This window comes from Ursus americanus, chromosome 30, assembly GCF_024610735.1.
Source record: "Ursus americanus isolate L20-20 chromosome 30, mUrsAme1.1.p, whole genome shotgun sequence".
NCBI classification, from domain to species: domain Eukaryota; kingdom Metazoa; phylum Chordata; class Mammalia; order Carnivora; family Ursidae; genus Ursus; species Ursus americanus.
In genome coordinates this window covers 9,051,528-9,073,581 of record NC_142156.1, presented here as the reverse complement: position 1 = coordinate 9,073,581, position 22,054 = coordinate 9,051,528, and positions in this window count along the sequence as shown.

Genomic DNA, 22,054 nt, shown 5'->3' with positions numbered 1-22,054 from the left:
AAGAGGATGTCACTCACCCTATTCCCCTGTGATACTAGATGGGAGAAAAAAAAAAAAAAACCTCGAGGGACTTGGGGCCCCTGGAGAAGAAACTGGGGGCAGGCTGGGGAAGCTGGATGGGGCGGCATGGACACCGGCTGGGGCTTGGTCCTTTTTGCTGGGTGGGTGTGCATGCAGGGGGTTTAGAGAAGCAAGGTGCAGAGAGAAACCAGCCTGAGTGGACGAAAGTGGCAGAGAGGACAAGGGTGAGTTGCGGCCGCTGCCAAAAGTGACACAAATCTGGCGTAGGAGTTTTAGGAAACTTTGCTCACGGGTGCGCTCTGTGATCTCCATGCTCTGGCCCCCGCTAGACCTGCAGTAAAATCCCTGGGTCTTGTCAACGCCTTCACAGGCGGATCGAGGTGCTTTGGGTTTTGACAGCCTGAGACTGGCCGTAGAGTGGCCAGCCCCCATTCTTCTGCCCTGAGCTCCTTGACAAGAGCCTGCCTCTGGCGCAAGACAGTCCCAGGGAGTCGGCAGGCTGCAGCTTCCAGGAGCCCTGGCTCTGGGTCCATCAGGAACAACAGCTTTTTAAGGGAATTAGTTGTACAGGTGTCACATCCCAGCTGGGTCCTGGCCGAGGTGTCTTCTTGAATAGATGTGAGTCAGAGGCAGAGTCGTCCTTCTCTTTCCCTTCCTTTCTACCTTTTTTTTTTTCTTTGTCTTTCCTTCTCTCTCTTTCTCTCATTTTCTTCTTTCTTCTCTCTCACCACCCATCTTCCCTTCTTGCTCCTCCAGCCCTCCCTCCTGCTTCCAATATTGATCCTTCGGCCACGGTGTGCAAGATACCATGCCCTGCCCCGCAAGCAGGAGTGAGTGACATAGATAACTTTTTTTCTCTCTTACATTTATCACGTCCCCTCCACCAGGCAGTGGGGCTAGGACCCAGTCACAAATATGTAGATGGGTATATTGATATCGATATATTGAGACGGAGATACAAATGCATATAGATACAGATACAGATACAGATGCAGATAAAGGGGTGTAGATATAGCTTGAAGTACAAATACCCATATCACAGTCCCTGCTCTTCAAGGATCCAAATCCTAAGATCAGCATCTAAGCCAATCACCAGAATACTCTCCGTCCAGATTCAGCTCTCCTGGACAGCCAGATCCTTGTGAGATTTTTTTTTTTCATCATCTCAACTGGTAAAATACGTATTATTCACCCTCCAGTCCTGGAGATCTTTTTTTTTTTTTTTTTTTAAGATTTATTTATTTATTTGAGAGGGAGAGAGAGCACAAGTGGGAAGGGCAGAAGGAGAGGGAGAGAGAATCTGAAGCGGACTCCGCACAGAGCAGGGAGCCGGATGCCTGCTCGATCTCACGACCCTGAGATCACGACCAGAACCCAAATCAAGAATCAGATGCTCAGCCGACGGCACCCCCCCCCCCCAGGCACCTTTCCTGGGGTCATTTTCTAAGCATTTCTTCCGTGTTGGGACTCAGCCTTCTTCCTTATTACTTTAATGGCTGCATAATGTGCCCCTAAGTCACCTAATTTACATAACCGGCTCCCTAGTGTGGAGCATTAGGTAGTTTCTAGTTTTGGCATCCTTATGGGTGAAAGTATTAGCTTTTTCCGGTCTGCCCTGTCTGGGGCTCGGGGGTCCAATTTAAGCGGGGGCACGGGAGGCACAAGGCACGGTGTAGTAGTTCCGTCCAGGAGCTGCTTCCTGCCCTGCCCCCTTCCCCAGGACAGTTGCGAGTATACAGCAGATGCTTCGTGAATGCTGCTGGAGGGTGCCTCCCCGCCTCTATTCCTGCACCTGGCACACCGCCTTAAAGTCCTTAAAGAACTCTCCATGAAGGCATCCTGGCTCCTGCCTGACGATGACCTTCTGTAGCCTTTTTTATCTCTATGTCCCCAGTGCCTGGCACCAGGAAGCCCCTCAGAAATGGAAGGGAAGGAAACAAAGAAAGGAGGAGGAGGCGAGAGAAAGCTTACTTACTCCGGCCGCCCCTCATTAATGGGGCCTGGGACTGCCGTGGGACATTAGCAATGGAACATGTTGACACAGTGTAATTTATTAGCCTGAACTATACAAATTATACCTTCCCCCAGGATGCCCACGATGAGAAGCTGCTTTTCATGAGTTTATCCTGGGGACTCGAATAAATAAGCAGAGAAACAAAAACCTCATGAATTTTTTAAAGAGCTTATTGGAATCAAGAGAAAACCCGGCGTTCTGAGTACAGAAGTATCCGCTAGACCGGCGGTGTAGTTTCTCTTTACCCTCTGAAGTCTTTTTTAATCCTCTTGCTTGCCAGTGTTAATCCATGTTTTTCCCCTGAATTTCCATCCGCTTTGGACCATCAGGAGAACAATATGCACCCGTGGGACTTCCAACTGCATCTCCCACCACACTGGGGGGTCAGGGTGCCCAGCAGCCGGTGAAGTTGGGCCCTGGAGCCCCCGACGTGCGTGACCCCATCCTCTGCCAGAGCCTATTGGGGGCAAGATTAGAGGTGTGGGATTGCCACACGGAGACCTTTGGTGTCCTCTTAAAAAAAGCTTCTTGGCTACGAGCAACACCTAGGTTTATCATCCCCCAAATGTCAGCCTTGCTGAAAGTTAAGCGGTTTACAAGGTCTTGCTGAGAAATTCCATGTACTAGAAGCTAATAGAAGGTCAGCATTTTCTATTTCGATTTTTTTTTCCTGCTGCCCAGGATTTACGTAATGCTCCATTTGGCATTTTGAAGACGTTCCTACAAATTCTGGCAAGGTGGCTAAGCCTTTGATGGGATTTATCCTCCCCAAAGCCTGTGAAATGAAGGTTGTTATTATTTCCATTTTATAAATAAGGAAATTGAGGCTTGAACGGAGAGGGGTCCCTTGCCTGAAGTCACACATGGCAGGTGATGGAGCTGGGTTCTGGACAGGTGTCTGTCTGAATCCGGAGCCCATGCTCCGATGCACTATGATTTCTTCCTCCGCTTTGCAAGTCAAGAACGCCCCCTCCTCTGCCCCACTACAGAGGTCTTCCTCGGCCCTGACTGCCGCGACGCCGCCCGCAGCACCGCGGCAGTGATTCGGGAGAAGGACGAGGCACAGACAGGTTAGCTTGCAAAAGAAAGCGTGGGTGCAGGGAATGACCACCAGGCACGCCACCGCCAAGAGTGCGATCGCCCCGAATAGCTGCAACCTTGCATATTTATTGGCAATAAACAATCAAAGACAATCAAGGGAGTGATCTGTACCTAGTGAATAGTAGTACATCACGGGGAAAGTCACGGGATTAAATGATGTAACGTTCAGCAAGTGAGGCCTATCTTAAACATGTTTCTATGGACCCTGCGGGCTATTGTCAAGAGCAATCAAATTTCTGTTGGGGCGGTGTTCTGCCCTGAGCGAGCTGGGTGTTCGCAACTGCTGGGCAAGCGGGGCGTTCCCGGCCGCTGTGCTCTGACATTTATGCTAAAGCCCGCAAGGTCACAAACATGTTTTCCTATTATATCCTTAGCATAAGTTCTTGGCCAGGGGCTGCTGCACGTGACTCCACCATTGATGCAACCAGCCTGAGATCCAAGTTAAAGAACTGCAACCTTAAAAAGGTACAGTAGACATTCCATCTCTGACTTTCTCTAATTTCCTGGGGCCAACATCAGCAAACTACAGCCCTTGGTCCAAATCCCGCCCGCTGCCAGTTTATGTAAATAAAGTTTTATTGGCACACAGCCACGCACATTCATTGACACATGATCTGTGGCTGCTTCCATGCTACCAAAGCACAGATGAGTAGTGGGACAGACACCATATGGGCAACAAAGCCTACAATATTTACTTTGGGGCCCTTAGAGAAAAAGTTTTCTGACGCCTAGAAAGTGGAAAAATCAACATCTATTGCCCCAGAACCTAGGGTAATCGATGGTAACACCAGCCCTGTGAGTAGATGGCATGCATTTCTGGAGGGCTAGCTATGAGTCAGGCATTCTGCTAGTTGATTTTGGTGGATGATCTCCTGGGATCCTCCCGCAATACTACCAGACAGGTGCTCAGAGAGGTAAACAACTGTCCGTTGTTATAGTCACGGGGTCTGGACTAGACCCTGGAGCTGACTGGCAGTGTGCAAATTGAAAAGTGCCCCACGGTAGTAAAGGCATCATTTCCAAACAGACTGTCTACCCAGTGCCCCCCACGATGCTGCGTGTTGGGATGGACGTGATAGATAACCAGCAAGGGACAGGCTCCGTCCTTGGGAAACCCGTGAGGTTATGGGAAACACGGACCTCCATCCGGATCAGCTGGCGAGATGAGCAGTTGTGGAAGACACAGAGCTCACGGGAGGAAGAAGCATCTGAGAAGGTGCCCTTTGGTTGAGGTCTTTCATCATGAACAGAAATGTGATCACTGGAATGGGAGAGAGAGAAGGGCACCCCAGGAACAAGTGAAGCAAAGACTTAGATCAAAACAGTCGCAGGTGTTTGAGTCTAGGGTGAGCGAGGGACAGAAGGGAGCAGAGGGGGGTCATAAATGACAATAGGGCTTATCTGAAACCAGAGGAGGAGAGGCTGGGGTGGGACACTGAGGACTTTGAAAATGTATTTCCTTCCCTTCTCTAGAAAGAGCCTCAGGTTTTACCACCCCATTCCCATATGGTTGGTAGTAGGTGATCAATAAATGCTTCCGAGAATCAGATGTCAGCCCTAGCAGTCAGGAGCAAGTGTGCTGTCGTCTGTTCTTGCAGGATGCTCTCAGAGCAGCGGTCAGCGACACCTGCCCAGCTGACAATGACTCATGCTCTTGGGACCACCAGGCTTCCAGAGTCTCCAGTTTGGGGTTGACTCCATTGTCTCTGGAGAGTCTGGAGAGAGGCCTCCCAGAAAAGGCTCCTTCTTTCCCACTTGCACTCGGATGACAGAACAGTGGTCTTTGTGCCCTGGAAAAACTACATTTGCATTATTGATCATGCGCTTGGGTAGGTGGAGAAGATGGGGAGAGCCCAGGCTTTGGGGCCATCAGATTCCAGCTCTGCAGGTTTCTGGTTGTGTGACCTGGGGTCATTTCCCTAATTTCTCAGAGGCTCAGTTTCTCATCTGTAAAATGGAGCTCATTCCTGTGTCATGGGGCTCTTATGATAGCAAGCAGAGCCTGCCATGTAGAAAATCCCTCATATTTATTATTAGCTATTATTTTTATTATGATTAATGATCAGGATTCTGTATTAGTCAGTCTTTGCTGCCATCAGGCCAACAATCCGTGGGATTTATAAGAGTGTTTATCTCCTTTTCTTCTCACAGTTTCACGGATCAGTTGGGGACGGCTCTGTAGGTTGGATTTAGCCTGCTCCCCTTGTCTTTCGTTTAGGGACCAGTGCCCACCTAAGACATGCTCTTCTAAAGGCAGGAACAGAAATCTCAAGAGGGGTGAGTGAAAACTCAGGCACCGCCTACGGCTTGAACTCAGAACTGACCCACAGTTGCCTCAAAATATCCCATTGGCCGAAGCAAAGTCATTCGGTCCCACCCAATAGCAGTGGGGTTCACTCCACCCACAGTGAACTATAGTAAGGGTGGGGTGGAGAGGAGAGGAGGAATAGTGTCAGTACCACAACTGCCAAAACTCATAGCACGGCCATAAGCCAGATGATTCCATCACCCACCCAACATCGCCTTCTGTGTTTCTCAAGGGTTCGCGGGCCCCTTCGCATGGCTGTCTCCAATCACAGAGGGTCTTGGGGACTGGGAAATGTCCATAGCGGCACTGTATGTTTTCTATCAGTGGGGTTCTGATAGGTAGCCCCTCGTCTGAATTTCCGGACAAAGCCCAATTTACTGCTAGAATGTGAAGGCCGCCAGCCTCCCTCCCGCACGGTGGGTCCAGAGTGAGGGAAAATAACAAGACAGCCCCCATGTTGGATAATGACCACCCAGATTCCAATACTCAGTGTCCAGTGCTGCCCATGCAGTTTCCTCTGGCTGCAAATTCTGGTTGTTCCACTGGCGGAAGCGGGATGGCTCTTTATCTCGGGTGCCAACGGCGTGTTAGCCGCATTGATAAACAAGGCTTCCAGAATCCTCTCAATACCAGGAACCGTTCACTGAGAACAACAGCGGCGGCAACACCGATGACAGAATGGACAAGTCAGTCCTGGGGTATCCACCCTCGCCCAGGGGAGCCTGGTGATGAGTTGATGAGTATTTTTGGACATAGACAACGGTGGGCCTGGCCCGGATCCACTCATTTCTTCAGTAGCGCTTTCCAGGGAGTTCACATTATTTCCTAATTTGTTCCAGATACACCATGTTTCGTGGCTTCATTTGGGCACTGAGGTCATCAAGAGACGACTGACTTGGGCAACGCAGAAAGTAGGGGGAGGAAAGAAAGTCTTCCTTCACGCACTCACTCCCCGCTTCACTCACTAGTTGCTTCTGTCTGCAGGGGCTGGGGCTGGGGCTTCAGAGCGAAAGACGCACACGTCCCAGGTGCTGGCCCTTTAGCAGGGCCGATCCTCACTCCATGTAGCTTCTCAGGTTAAGTCGTTGGCTCCCCCTTCCCTGCACAGCAGGTGATCTGTTTAAGCTAATCACAGCGATGGGAGACTCTTGCGGTAACTGGTTGAGGGGTTAGCATGTGACCCAGTTCTGCCCAATGCGAAGAGAGGGAAAGTCTGTGCATGACCTTTGAGAAACTTTCCCCATGAGCAAGAAGGAGCTAGAGAAAGGGATGGAGCCCTTCTCCATAGCTTGCAAAATGGGCAGCTATGACACCTAAAGGTTTTTTGGGGGGTTTTGGTTTTTTGTGGGGTTGTTTTTTGAGACTGAGAGCGGGGGAGGGGGCTGAGGGAGAGGAAGAGAGAGAATCCCAAGCAGGCTCCATGCCCAGCTCCCAGCCCATGCAGGACTCCAGCTTACAACCCTGAGATCATGATCTGAGCAAAAATCAAGAGTCCCACGCTTCACCCCCGGAGCCCCCCAGGCGCCCGGACAGCTGCAGTTTTACAGCCATCTTGCCACGGGCCAGAGGTAAGAGATGAAACTCACTCTGAACAATGGCAGAGTGGCGGGATGAGAAGAACGATGTCCTCACTGCTATCACGGAGCTGCGAAGTCTTTAACTGCAAAGGCCACCCTTGGACTTCCTGTTCCGCAGGATCAGAGATTTCCTCGGAGGGTGCGTTCGCCAGGATAGGTGGGGGTTTCTGTTACCTGCATCCCAAAGCGTCCTACTCAATGCCCCCGTATTCTTGTAGAACCCTGGTTTATCTACAAAGGAGCAGGCATGGAGAAGCCAGTTAACGTGTCCGCTGGGAAACGTCTGAATTAGATTGCAAACCCAGGACTCTGCGCCGCCGGCTGCCCGTCCGCCTAGGTGACTGAGAGCCGGCCTCTGAGAATGAGCAGGTGGCAAATGATAGATGTGGAGCATCCGCTGTGGGCAGCGCTGGATGCCGAGCAGGCAGGGAGCTTACGCCCAAAGAAAGAGAAAGGGGGACGATCCTGGTGGGGGTGGGACCACCAGGCTTGGCTGGTCCTGGGCTCCAGCCCCTCTCCCATCCCCCCACACTCTCCAGAGCTGTCAGCTGCTTTCCCTGGGGCCATTTGGTACAGTGGAAAGCACTCCCATTTTAAATTCAGGTTAGACCTGGGTTTGAATCCTGTCTCTGCTGCTCCCTAGCTATGGGACATGGGTATGTGCTCTCACCTCTGAGCCTGTTACCCTGTGGTTGTTCCGAGGGCTGGACACATGGATGTACATTGCTGGATACTTCGAAGATGCTCAGTGAACGATAGCTCTGAGGACGATTACGGCAGGATTATTAAGAACCTTGAGAGTCACGTAGTAGAAAGAGTGCTGTTCTGATGGCGGGAGGACGCAGGTCCTAGTGCCAGCTCTGCCATGACAAGCTGTGTGACCTTGAGCCATTCCTGCCCTCTCTGGTCCATTTAGTTGCTCCCATCTGTAAAATGATGGGGTTCGGCTTGACCAATTGTTTTCAAACTCTGCTCCAAGGAGCTCTCGAGATTCGTTGGCTCTGTAATGAGGAAGGAGCCCAGGAGCAGGAATGGGAACCCCCTCCCCACTCCACCCCACTCCAGCTTCAAACAGCAGTTGTCTTGTTATTTCTTTCATGGGACTGGGTTTTCTGTAAGATGCTCTTTGAAGAGAGGCTTCTGCTGCTTTAATTAAAAAAAAAAAAAAAAAAGCCCCAAAGAACTCTAGATTAGATCACTGAGTTCCTTCCATTTTTTTCCAGCGGTTGACAGCATGAGCTTTGGAGTTCAACCCGCCAGATTTGAATGACGACTCTGACATTAACTACCTTGGTGAACTTGGGTAAGCAGACAGTTTCCTGGGCCAGTTTCTAATCGTCCACCAGCCATTCACGAGCGTTTCCTTCCCCTCATCTTTGCCAGCAGGAGGGGTTACAGCTCTTTAACATTTTTGCCGGTTCAAGGGGTACAAAGTGGTATTTCATTGTTACTTTAATTTGCATTTCCCTCATCGCTAGAGAATTTTTTCCCCAAGGTTTATTTATTTTAGAGAGAGTGAGAGAACGAGAGAGAGTGCAAGAGTGGGGGGGAGCGGCAGAGAGAGAGAATCTCAAGCTGACTCCCCACTGAATGTGGAGCTCAAACCTGGGCTCGGCACCAAGCTGGACGTGGGGATCCCATGACCCATGAGGTCATGACCTGAGACGAAATCACGAGTTGGACACTTAACCAATTGAGTCACCCAGGCACCCCTAACCTCTAAAGAATTTAAGCATCTTTTCCTGTATTTATTTGTTGGCCACTCAGATTTCTTCTGTGAATTCTTGTCTTTTGCTCATTTTTCTTTTGGGTCATTTGTCACTTGTTAATTTGTGAAAGCTCTTTACTATTGTATGGACATTACCCTAATATAGTATGGACTTTATCTCTTACCTGCATTACAGCTTTTTCCTAGAATTATCTTTTCGGGTTTATTATTATTTTTTTTAATCCTATACTAATGATTCCCACTGCACTGTCTTGTGAGGATTAAAGCATGAGCAGAATTCCTGATATGTAGTTCAATAAATTATTTCTATAATTTCTAAGCTTTTGGTGTGGGTGCCGGATTCTGGAGTTACCAGAACGTGTGTGTGCTAAAATCCCACTGGCCAGAGTAGGTCATGTGGTTGAACTGGGGGAAGAGAGGGGAAGCACTGTGGTCCCATGGTCAAGGACGTGGGCTCAGGGAGGGATGAAGAATTGGGGCCACCCTTGGAATCTGCCACAGTGGTCTGGTGCAGAGATCAAGATCACAGGTTGTGCAAACAGAAAGACCTGGATTCTGGCGCCTCTCGCCACTGGGACTTTCCCACCTTCCCCATAGCCCCCTTAGGTGCCTATACCAAAGCTGTTTTCCCACAAGCCTTTGTTCTCAGCTAGCTGCCATGGCCAGAAATCTGTTTTTCAACGTTGCCTTCCAGCTGCAAATACCTCTCGGTCTCCTTCAAGGATGTTGCATTAAAAGATACTTGTTGCCTTTTCTGAATACAGTGCTCAGTGCACAATGATCAAGCAACACAGCTAACCGGGATCCAGCTCGAAAATCCCGCTCCGAGGGCACACTTCCCACTGTTAACCTGTTCTTCCAGACTTCTTTCCGTGCCCGTTTGACATCTCTTCTCTTTGTCAAATAGAGGGTCATGCTTTACACAGCACACCCTTTGCACTGAACGGCAGCGTGAGTGCTCTTCTGAGAAGAATGTCGTCAGTGGCTAGTGCTTTAGAATCATCTAGAAGGGGGAATTATCAAAATGCAGATTCCTATGGCTCATGCAGAAAGAGTCCATTTTATTTTATTTTATTTTATTTTAAAGATTTTATTTATTTATTTGACAGAGAGAGACAGCCAGCGAGAGAGGGAACGCAAGCAGGGGGAGTAGGAGAGGAAGAAGCAGGCTCCCAGCGGAGGAGCCCGATGTGGGGCTCGATCCCAGGACTCCAGGATCACGCCCTGAGCCAAAGGCAGACGCTTAACAACTGAGCCACCCAGGCGCCCCAAAGAGTCCGTTTTAAAAGGTCTAAAGGGAAGTCCAGGAATCTGTGGGGGGTTTTTTGTGTGTGTTTTTTTTAAGATTTTATTTATTTATTTGACAGAGAGAGACAGCCAGCGAGAGAGGAACACAAGCAGGGGGAGTGAGAGAGGAAGAAGCAGGCTCCCAGCGGAGGAGCCTGATGAGGGGCTCGATCCCAGAATGCTGGGATCACGCCCTGAGCCCCCTGAGCCGAAGGCAGACGCTTAACGACTGCGCCACCCAGGCGCCCCAGGAATCTGTGTTTTTAACTAATTGTAGGACCATAGTACAGGTGACTCTTGAACAATGCCGGGTTTGGGGCCCTCTGCACAGTGGAAAATCCACATGTAGCTTTTGACTCTCCGGAATGTAAATGCTAATAGCCTTCCTGTTGACAGCAAGCCTTACTGGTAACACAGTCGACTGACACATATTTTGTACATTGTATTGTATATTGTATTCTTACACTAACATAAGTTAGAAAAACGAAAATGGTATTAAGAAAATCATAAGAGAAAATACATTTACAGTCCTGTCCTGTATTTATTGGAAAAAAATCCATGTATAAGTGGACCTACTGGGTTCAAACCACTGTGGTTCAAGGTCAACTGTGTTTGTATTTTAATAGGGTCTCCTTGCCCGGTGCTAGTTTTGGGAGGGGGGTTGGGGGGGTGGGGAAATACCCAATGAAAGGAAGGATTAATAGGGATGTTCCAGGCATTGTGACGAACAGTAGGGGAGACAACAACGTGGTCAAAGCACACCCCTCCCCCACCACCAGGAGGCCTGCCTTTCCCAGAGAGAGACTCCTACCCTGGCTTTAAGCCACGGTTTCTTTACCATCTGCCTAGGTGTGGCTCCCTACGTAACCAAGTAACCATTAGCCAGAGTTCTCATACTTCCGGCTGTGTGTCCTTGGCCAAGTGACCACCTCTCCGAGCCTCAGTCGGCTCATTTGTAACACGGGAATCATAGTGTCCATGTGGCAGGGCTGTTGAGGGAAGCAGTGACTTCACACACGAATACCCACTCCAGGGCTGGGCTCACAGTAGGTCTTCCAGAAACAGAGCCCCCCTCCCCCTCTATGAGATGAGCAGAGCAGGGAGGGACCCACTGGACAGCTTGAGGGAAAGCCAGAGAGTCCCCAAGGGAAGCAGTCGGCACACCAGGTGTCCTGACAAGTTAATTATGGGAAATTAGGGCAAGTCAGGTTTCCGCCTCCAGGAATCTCATATTGAGGTCGGACGATAGTGCGGGATTTTACTCATTCTCCAGGGGCTGGAGATGAGAAAGGCTCTTCCTGCTGGGACAGATGGTAAGTAGGGAACCAATCAAAATATGCAAATACAGCTGAGGAAGAGGCTGGGGACACCTCCAGAGAGGGCCAGGGCCTTTTCTGGATGTTTGCTGGCTGGGGACTCTTCCCCAGGTACAAACCTGAGGGGGGCCTTCGTAACTCCGGACCTCGATTCTCTACCCTTCCCTGCATCCTCTCATTTCCCAGTGCCACTTTGCAGCTGCTGCCATTAAGGAGTGGACTCGGTTTCCCTGGAAACCCCGCACCTGGGGTGGCCCTGTTTCCATCAGAGATAACTGGATGCGTGAAAGCCAAGGACAGTGATGTAGTCCTCTTCCTGCCAGTGACTGGCTCAAGAAGGACACGTGACCCAGTCCCGGACAAAGAGACTTGAGGAGAGATCTGCCTGGAGGCTGCAGGGAGGGGTTTCCTTGACTCTCAAAATGAGGCACAAGTTTAAAAAAAAAACAAAACCGTCTGATTTCTTTGGATGTGCCCAACAAATATTTGTTCTGCCTGTGTCTGACTTGCGAAGACTGGAACTCTGGATCCACGCAGGAGAAGGAACTGCAAGAGAAATATTGTGATGTCACCCTCAAGGGTGCCTTCATGCAGATCTCCCCTGGGAACATCTTGAGGCTCAGCTGGGTGCCCACGAAGCTTCCCCAGGCACCAGCACCCCCACATGAATGGCTCTGAATACTAGCCAACAGCTGTGGGTGTTCATGGCCCACAAAGGGTCTGCCCACGTATTAGCCCTCTGATCCTCGCAGCAACTCCCAGAGTCCTGTGGGAAGCTCATTGTGTAGACGATACCTGGAGAGGTAAAGGGACACACAGAGGCTTGGTTGTTCATTGATAGGGCTGAGATTTGCATACCGAGTCTGCGTTGATTTCAAAGTGGGACTCTCTCTGATTCATCAAAAACACCAATGGGTGTCCAACTTCCAGCTCTGGTACCATTTAGGTATCCTTGGGTGATATGTAACTGTTGACCACTGCCTGTCCTGGATTTTGTAGAAGTGGTTTTTTTTTTTTTTTTTCTCCCTAATAATATAAAAGACCTTCTATTAAACATAGGGTGCTTTGCACTATTATCCAGCAAGTAGTCACTCTCCCCTCCCTGGTCATTTCCCCACCCCATGGATGTGGGACTTGGCCATGTGGATTGATTTGGCCAACAGAATGTGGGCAGAAATGATGATGTCCCAGGTCAAGGCAGTGGTCTCAGACATAGCAAGCTCCTGCCAGTTCTTACTCTCCTCTAAGAGAATAGCATTTCCAGATAGGAGCTGATCCTTTACCCTGGGGCCCAACATGAGAGGACACATGGAGCAGACCTAATTCGGACCTACCTACCCTTCAGACACAGAAGTGAGAAATGATTCTGCTGGAGCCCACCGAGATTTTCAGGTGGTGTTTGTCATACGGCTTTATCATAGCAAAAGCTGACTAATACAAACATTATGTTCCTGGATCATGCAAAGCATGTTTCAGGCATTCGCTCATTCAGTCCTCACAACAACCCGTGAGGGAGGTACTATTAAATCCCTGCTGAGCTATGAGCACTTGTGGCCCATTCCTGCATCAGCAGAGCCTAGTACATTGGTAAAACCGCAATTAACATTTTTAGATGAGCTGATAGAGTGAAAGTAGGAACCATGTGGCACTTTCCTGTTCTGTGACCAACATCTGAGTAATCACAATGACCTACTATGTGCCAGGCATTGTCGATGTTTATTTAAGAAGTTACTTTAGGGGCGCCTGGGTGGCTCAGTCCTTAAGCATCTGCCTTCGGCTTGGGACGTGATCCCAGGGTCCTGGGATCGAGCCCCACATCAGGCTCCTCCGCTGGGAGCCTGCTTCTTCCTCTCCCACTCGCCCTGCTTGGGTTCCCTCTCTCGCTGGCTGTCTCTGTCGAATGAATAAATAAAATCTTAAAAAAAAAAAAAAGTTACTTTAATGGGGGCACCTGGCTGGCTCAGTCAGAAAAGCATGTGACTCTTGATCTCGGGAATCTGAGTTCAAGCCCCACGCTGGGTGTAGAGATTACTAAAAATAAATAAATAAATACACTTTTAAAAAAATTTATTTCTACAAATGCTTACCAAGCATCTACTTCATTCCAGGCATTGTTCTAGGTGCTGGGAATACAGCCGGGGCCAAAATAGCCAAACCCCTGCCCTCTTGGAGCTGAAGTTCTACTGGGGGTGAAACAGAAAACAAACAAAATCTATAGATCCGTGTGATCTAGATGGAAAAATAAATCCGAGCCAGGGAAGATGAAGTGTGGCAAGAGCAGAGTTGCGGTTTCTAACGAGGCGGGAGGGAGGGTCTCTTGAGGAGGTGGCATCTGAACGAAGACTCGGAAAAGGTGACTGTGTGAGTCATAAATGTCTGGGGGAAGACTGATCGGTGGGAGTAACAATTCTCACTCCGTTTTATGGATGACTAAATGGGCTTGGAAGGATTGAATTGCTTGCCCATTGTCAGATGGCAAGTACCAGAGCTGGGACTTGGGCCAGCTATCTGGCCCCAGGGAACCTGCCCCCAGTGCCTGTGCCCTTAACGACTTGGTGGAGGGTCTTCAGGGGGCTGCCCTGACTTGACGGTCCGGGAACCCCGCGCTGATCCCAGGGCCTCCACCCAGTGCCCTGAGCTCTATCTTCGTGGACATCTCAGCTGATGACAGCGGGAAGCCACTTTGGTCCTTAATGGATTCAGCACTCTCTGAATGCTTCGTCCTATTAGCCGTGGAAATGGGCTTTGTCTTGTCCAGGAGTCATCGCTTGATGAAATGAGCCGGCATTCAACCTCCCTAAGCCGAAGGTGATTTAAAAACATCGCAAGAGCCAGCCTTAGATGAGGCTTGCGTAATCGGTCGCTTTTAATTTGTTGGGGGGAGGGTGTGGGGTGGGTCGTGTGGCTGTTCCCAGGGCCCTGGGTTCCTGCCGTGGGCCAGCAGTTCAGCGCCCACCCCCTACCAACCCCTACCCTCGCCCAGCCTCCTCTCTGCTGGTGCCTGGGACCAGAGTTAACCTGGAGAGCAGAGACAGGGTGCAGATGCCGTCTCCCTGCTGCAGAGAACAGGGCTCCAGACCTTTTTCGGAGCTGTTACTCCTGCTTCCTGCTTGTCTGTTCTCAAAGACTCCCTTCCCATCTTCCTTTCTTCCTTTCTCCCTTCACCTGTTCTCCCTCCTGGCCTGACCTGAGCATCACCAAGTGTCTGTGAGCGGAAAGGCTTTAGTCCGACATTGTGCTGTCCGCGGAAGCCACGCGCCGTGTGTCTACGGGGCACTTGAAATGGGACCGGTCCACGATGTGTAAGGGTGACACGTATGCTGGATTTTGCAGACTCCGTGCAAAGAAAAAAAAGTATAAAATATATTAATTTATATTGATTTCATGTAAAATGCTAATATCTTCAATAGGTTAAGTAAAATATTTAAAATATTGCAATATTTCACCTCACATGTACAGTCTGCGTTTGTGGCTTTTACCATATTTCTGTCGGAGAGCCCTGGCCTAGCACCTCTCTCTCATCACCCCATATTAATTAATTAATGTTTTTTCTCCCAAGACGCCACCCAGGATCACCATACCAGGTTGACATTTTGGCAATAAATAAATAAAATGGAAAGGAGCGGATGTTCCAGGACCTCTTACTCTGTGTCCCACTCAGGGCTGTGTCATTGCCTTAGGTCACGGTTTTGCAACAGCGGCGCTACCGGCATTTCGTTCCAGATAATGCCCTGCTGCTGGGGGTGGGGCTGTGTGGCGGGAAGGGGTCCCTGTGCATTGTGGCACCTACACGATGCCAGTATCACCAACCCCCCCCCCCCGGTTCTAGCTACCAAAAATGTTTCTAGATATTGTCAAAGTCCCAATCGGCCCCAGTTATTCCTTTGAAAAACTCCTGTGAGGTGGGGTTGTTACGGCACAGAGTGGTGACGTGTCCTGCACAAGGTCACACAGCTAGTAAGCAGTCTCACTGGTGTGAGGGGCCATGTCTTTCGGACTCCGGAGACTATGTAATCACATGCTGTAGGTGTACGTGTGGACAAAGAAATTCTGGTTCAGATCTGGGCTTTTCTTCAGAGCGTGGTTGGTGTGGACAGACTGGTTATCTGGGGTAAACACCTGTGAAAATTAACAAAGAGAAACCTCACTAAAGTAGAATGGGGAGCCTTGGAAGGGGGAGATGGGGCACTCGGTGTTAATTCCAGGAAGAAGTGTCAATTACAGACCCCAACAGAAGAATGGTCAAGAGGAGTCATCAATTACAGGCCCCAGGGGGCGGGGGGGGGGGCGGGGGGGAGAGGTACATTGCCTCTCCAGGGAGAAATCAACTATTCCTCCAACTCAGCCAATGAGAACCCGTCATCACTCTGAACTGTTGCTTTTCTCTAAGGGACCTTTGTTCAAAATAACCCCTTCAACTTCCTCTCCATCAAATAACGTTCCTCTCCTTTGTTTGTTGGACTTGCCTATGGTTTTGCTGTAGCATGTTCGTTACAATTCTCTGCTGTTCTGAATAAACCATTTTTGCTGGTAAGATGCCCGACTTTTCTTTTTAAGGTTAATATACTTGAGGACCACCAGGAAACCTGACTCCAAACCCTCTACCCCCGTGGCTCAGAGTGGGCCAGACAACAGAGACCAGAGACCCCGCTACCGAGAAGTCCCTGCCAACATTCTTTTAAAAAAAAAAAGAAAAGAAAAAGATTTTATTTATTTATTTGACAGACCACAAGTAGGCAGAGAGGCAGGCAGAGGGAGAGGGAGAAGCAGGCTCTCCGCTGAGCAGGGCCCTGACACAGGGCTGGATCCCAGGACCCCAGGATCATGACCTGAGCCAAAGGCAGATGCTTAACCAACTGAGCCCCCCATTCTCACCTCCCATCAGCCCACCAGCTGAACAGGCAAACAGACCTTAAAACAAGTGGGTCTCTACCCTGGTGAAGTACCTGGGCAGCTTTTAAACTTGCTAATGCCCAGGCCACACCTAGATCTGTCAAATCAGGATCTGGGGATGGGGTCCAGGCATCTGAATCTTCTCTGGGAAGGCTCCCCATTGGACTCCTGCTGGACTCACTTCCTCTGCCATGTGCTCCCCTCTGCTAAATGCTTCCTGCAGCCTCACCTCTGGGTGACCAGAGCCCAGGGTGGTGCCTAGCGCATGGTCAGCGCTCAAGATAGATTTCAGGGCCAATGAACTTCAGCTTGGCACAGGCTCTCAGAAGACGAAGAAGCCACAGTGGAAAGAAACCCAAGCAATGGATTCCAAGGCCATGGACTGAAGATGTGGGAGCTGGCCACAGGTCTGCTTGTCCGCTCTAGCCTGCCAACTTCAGGAGCCCGGACAACTAAGAGCCTGGCCCCTTAAAGAAAGAGACCCCTTAGCCTGCCCTTTCAGGACTCTCAGAGGGCCGTCGAGGTTGCGTGTCCCCAGAAGAGACACTGAAGAAGGAGCAGATCCTTGGGAACAGCGAGAGGGGAGGGAAGGGAAGGAAACCAACATGTGTTAATGAGCAGGTGAGTGCTGTGGGCAGCCCCCCTGGGGGATTCTGTAGCAGACGGTATAATGCCCAAAGAGTTGCCCATCCCAGCGACAAGCACCTAGGACATTAACCCACATATTCTCTCATTTGCCGATTCCCTAGCACTCTGGCCGAGAGACCCAGGCTTGCACAAGAAACGACTGCCCTACAAGAGAATGATGATCGTACAGGAGTATGGCTAGGATGCTGACAGCAGAAGCCACAGGAGGGTCTGAGGGTCTGCTCCCCGCACCATGAATGCAGCCTGAGCGGAAAACAGCTCTCATCTCCAGAAAAGCCCTGCCCATAGGTGGTTCCTCCAGCATGGTGAGAGAATGAACTCTGGAACCACGCATCCTGGGTTCACATCCCAACTCTTGGGGGCTCACCATCCACTTTCTCTGTTGCCAAAGAGGGTTTAAACCCAGCAAAGGGAGATCTCGGAAAAGGCTGAGCCTGAGCGGAGGGTGTGGAGGTGGCCTGGTTATTCTTAGCAATGAGGTAGGAGAGGAAAAAGATGCTTTGGGCTGCCAGGGCTGCATAGCACCTTTCAAAGGGAGCAGCCAGACCACAGTCCTTCCTGGCTTGCCAAGTTTGGTTGGAAATTCTTTCCACCCCAGGCAGTGGGGAATGCGGGGAATTCAGGGTGGGCCTGCCAGGGCCTTCAGAGCCCCTTAAATGAAATTTCTCTGCTCTGGTGTCAGAGCAGTGGTCAGACATGATGAGGGCTGTTCAAACAGCTGGGCCTGGCGAGCAGGACCCCCGAGGCTGGGCTCTTGGCCCATCTGTAGTTTTCCTTCCCCTGTCTGAAAGCCTTGATTCACGCAGGGGCTGGCCCAAGGAGGGCGAGGGGAACTGAAAAAGTATGTGTCCTCAGAACCAAGGCGGGAGGAAGGACACCACCCTAGCCTTGCTGACGTGTGGTGCTCCAGCTTTCGGACGTTCAGGAAGAGCTGCATGCCACTGAGACCTGGCTTTTTGGTCCAAACTGTGGTTGCCCCCCCCGGGAGAGGAACAAAGGCCCTTTTTCCCGGGCAGCAGTATGGGAAAGAGCACGGACTCTGGACTCCAGAGTTCTGGGTTCACATCCTGTCTCCGTCGCTCAGAGGCTGTGTAAGCACTGGACAGGCCATTTCACATGTAAAAATTAATAAAAGGGAAACTCTAAAAGGGAGTCAGGGGCCCGAGTGTCACTCGAATAACCAGTATAGGAAGAATTGTCGATTACAGACTCCCAACAGGAGATTCCGGAAGTAACCATCAGGGAAAGATGTACGTCGCATTCCTTCCCAGAAATCGACTACCTAGCAACTCAAGCTAGTGAGACACTGTCCGCACCCTGACCTCTTGCTTTGTTTAAAGGACTTTCATTCAAAACAACCCTCCTAACTTCCTCTTTCTCCATACAACGTTTCTCTCCTTTGTTGCACTTGGCCTATGGTTTTGCTGGTATCGCACTTCTCCCGAACAAACCTGTTTTTTTGCTGGTAAAATAACTGACTGTCCTAGTTTTCGGGTTAACAGATGTTGCCGTGCCTCGGTTTCCTTACAGAATGATCCCTACATTATGGGGTTGCTATGAGGGTTACGAGTATACAGTTCTTAGAGCAGAGCCTGGCTTACAGAAAGTACTTGATAAACAGTAACCCATGAGCCTGGCATATGGAAAGTATTCCATAAATAGTAACTGTCACGGGTCCTGGCTGCTTTTCCTCCATCCGTCCAGTCCAAGTGTTTAAGAATTGCAGATGTGAAGGAGGACAGGTCTGGCCTGAAATCTCTGATTTACCCCTTCTTAGCCATGTGGCAAATGACTATCATCTATAAGATAGGAATAATCATAGGAGCCACCTCATAGAGTTGTAATGAGGGTTAAGTGAGTCCACGAGGTGAAACCGCTTAGCACAGTGGCTGGTACACAGCAAGTACACAGAACTTTGTTGTTGTTATTATTGCTATTTTTGCTAGAATTATTCATCAGTCCACACTCAGTCATCAAACACTTTTGTTGCAAGCCCCAGCTCTCAGCAAAGAATGGAATGTGCTATTAGCCTCCACAGGCTAATTCTAAGGATCTGTGCGTCCCCCCCCCCCCAAAAAGGGGTTTGTTTCCAGAAGGGAGAGGAGAGTGAGCAGGCAGAAGTAACAATGTCCGCTCGGGCTCCTAGATCATCAGGTGCATCTGTGGGGATGAGCTGGTACTTAAAGTGAGCATAGTAACGATGCCAGGAAGCAGGGCTCATACCCGTTCTTTCTGACCCTGAGTCCCCGCTGTGCCTTCTGGGAAGCCAGAAGCGGCTGCACATTCTACAGAGACGCAGAGCCCATTTCCCATCCTGTCATTCTGAGCTGGGTCATCAGAAACCTCTCTGCAGTACTAACTACAACAAGCAGCATCTCCCCAAGCAGGCTACGCTTGGACCACATTCCACGAGACCAGCCAGGAAAACAGGTGCACTCTAAGCAAACTCAGTATCTCACACCAAGAGGAGCTGGTGTTTGACGATCCTGAGAAATCCCCCATTAAGGAAGGCTCTCATCTGAATTTAACCCCTAGTTACCTTGTAACGCCTATGAATAGCTGCCCCTGTAACTTACTAACACTTTGTAACTTACTAACACTTCAGGGAATGCGGCAGAGGCCAGTGCATCTGAGATCTTTGGGGGCAGAGGAATTTCACAGTTTGGAGAAAAAGCCCTTGTTTCAACCCCCAGCCTTTTGGAAACCCCCTTGCCTCGGTCTCTGCGTGGGCAGGGCCCAGCCTTGCAAAGCAGCTCCTGCAGCTGCTTCGGTGAGCGGAATAAAGTAGCAACATTCAAAGAGAGTCCTGCTGCTGGTCTTTTCAAATTACCTAGACTCTCAGGAGAAACCAACTGGGGGGAGGGGGCGGGAGTAGTGAGGCCCAGAAATTGGGGGAATGCAATGCATCATAATAAGCACAGGAAAAGAAAAAAAAAAATAACCAAGGAAAATAATTTGGAGAATTATTGAGTGCCAGAACCCCAAAGCTATAAACAGGATGTTTGAAAAGATTTCAAGCATAAAGGTCACAATCTGCAATTTAAATGGATAGTTTGTTGCCTTTTTTCTTGGTTATGGTTGGGTGCCACCAATTAGTTGAAGAGTGTGTGTGTGTGTGCGCGTGTGCACAGCGCAGAGGTTTTTCAAAGAGTGCTTCTCAATCAGGCGGGGATGGTTGACAGCCTCTAAGCCCACACGGGGGTGGGCACATCCTTTATACCATGAGAACAAGCAGAGCCCATGCCACACAGCAAGGGCCTTCTTCCTCTTTCTGGAAGGAAAAAGAATCATACAGCATAAACCCCTGCTCATTCCCAGCTCTCTGCAGTGATTTTACCCTGAAGAAAGGAATCACAGGAAAAATCATCCCTGGCGTGGGATTGCCCCCAGTGTCCAACCTAGTTCAGGCGTCGTTACTAACCCGAATCCCACTTACCAAGTCGGTGGGTGCAATGGGGGAGAGTTCGTGCAGCTGAAGGTTGGTGGTGTTCCTTCAAGCCTTTGCTTCATGGACAGATGCCAACAGAGGTGACTTTGTGGCTGGGGGACAGGTCAGCGAGCTGAAGGCCAGGCGACCCTGCATGTTCTTCTCTAGTTTGGGACCCCTCCGCTGCCCATGAGAGAGTGTCTGTGACAGTGTTAGGCAGAGGGTTTCCGCTTGGGTGGCTCTTGGGGTTTCTTCAGATCCCCTGGGCATCTTTGTGGAGCACTTTGCTAGACTACTCCCTGGTTTTTCTGCCTCGGCGTCTACTCTGTGCGGCCCAGTGGCCTGCAGGGGCCTTGAATTGACACGAGACTCTCCCGTGGCCACATGCCCTAAATGAACAATTGTGGTCATGGTGTGGTTTGGAATATAGGTGAGGTTCCGTGGGGTAGAGTACAGAGCCAACAACCAAGAAAGAATTCTTGAGATGTCTTTGGTGCAAAATGGTCATTTATTAAAGCACGGGGATGGGACCGTGGGCAGAAAGAGCTGCTGCCCCGGGTTGTGAGGGTGGCTGATTACATACCGTGGGGTTGGGGGAGGTGAGGACAAAGGGAGGTTGAGAAGTACTTTCATATGTTAAAGAAGACTCAGGATACCGAGGCCTGGCCATCCTCAAGTGACGGTGGTTTTTCCCTCCCGCAGGGCATTAGTATTAAGATGGTTGGGAACTTCCTGGAGGAGCGTCACAGATCCCACCCAGGGGGGGGGGGTGCAGGTTGCGGGGTGTAGGCTTAGGCTTTGTCTTCAGCTTGCCTTCTGTTCCCTCATCAGGCATAAGTAAATGTAATTTCCCCCTATGAACCCTCCAAAGGCCCTTGTGATGAGCGTTCTCTCCTGCCTCCCAGAGCCACGGAGCTTACCAGAATCCCACTCTTTTTGTTTTGAACTGATCGACCTAGCCTCAGAACTGGGAACCCCAACGCACCCTACCCATGGACCCTAATAAAGGACCTCCCTGCTCGGCCCTTCGAGGCAGCTGAGTACCTCTTCCCTGACAGGTGAGTAACCAATGAACTCTATTTCAAACCATGCTGTCTTGGGTAACTATGGCTCACCCGCGCCCCCCCCCCCCCCCCCCGCGCTTAACAAATGTGAATTTAAGGGAATCACGACAATCTTTGAAACGCAGATTCTGACTCAGTAAATCAGTGAGGGAGCTGGAGAGTCTGCGTTTCCAGCCAGCCCCACGGTTAGCCTGATGGTCTGGTTGCACGAAGCCTTTGGACTAGCCGGGCTCTAGACCAGCGCTGTCCGATGGAACGTTCTGGGCTGATGGCCGTGTTCTGTGTCCGTGCTGCGAGGTACCGTAGCCTGCAGCCACATGTGGCTACTGAGGACTTGAAAGGTGGCAAGTGAGTCCGAAGAACTGAATTTCAAATTTTATTTCTTGTTAATTATTTTAAATTTCAACAGCTGAGTGAGGCTAGTGCCTACGGCATTGACCAGCTCAGACTGAGCTCTGTGTGGGCAGGGGCCACAGTTTTCTCTCCCTCTTGGATCCCCATTAGCAGAGTGCCTGGTCTGACCAGGCCTTTAATAAATATTTATTGACTACATTATCACATAATGTAATTGAAGAACGAGTTTTAAACCTTGTCTGTTAGAACCCTATAGTTGTTGGGGCGCCTGGGTGGCACAGCAGTTAAGCGTCTGCCTTTGGCTCAGGGCGTGAT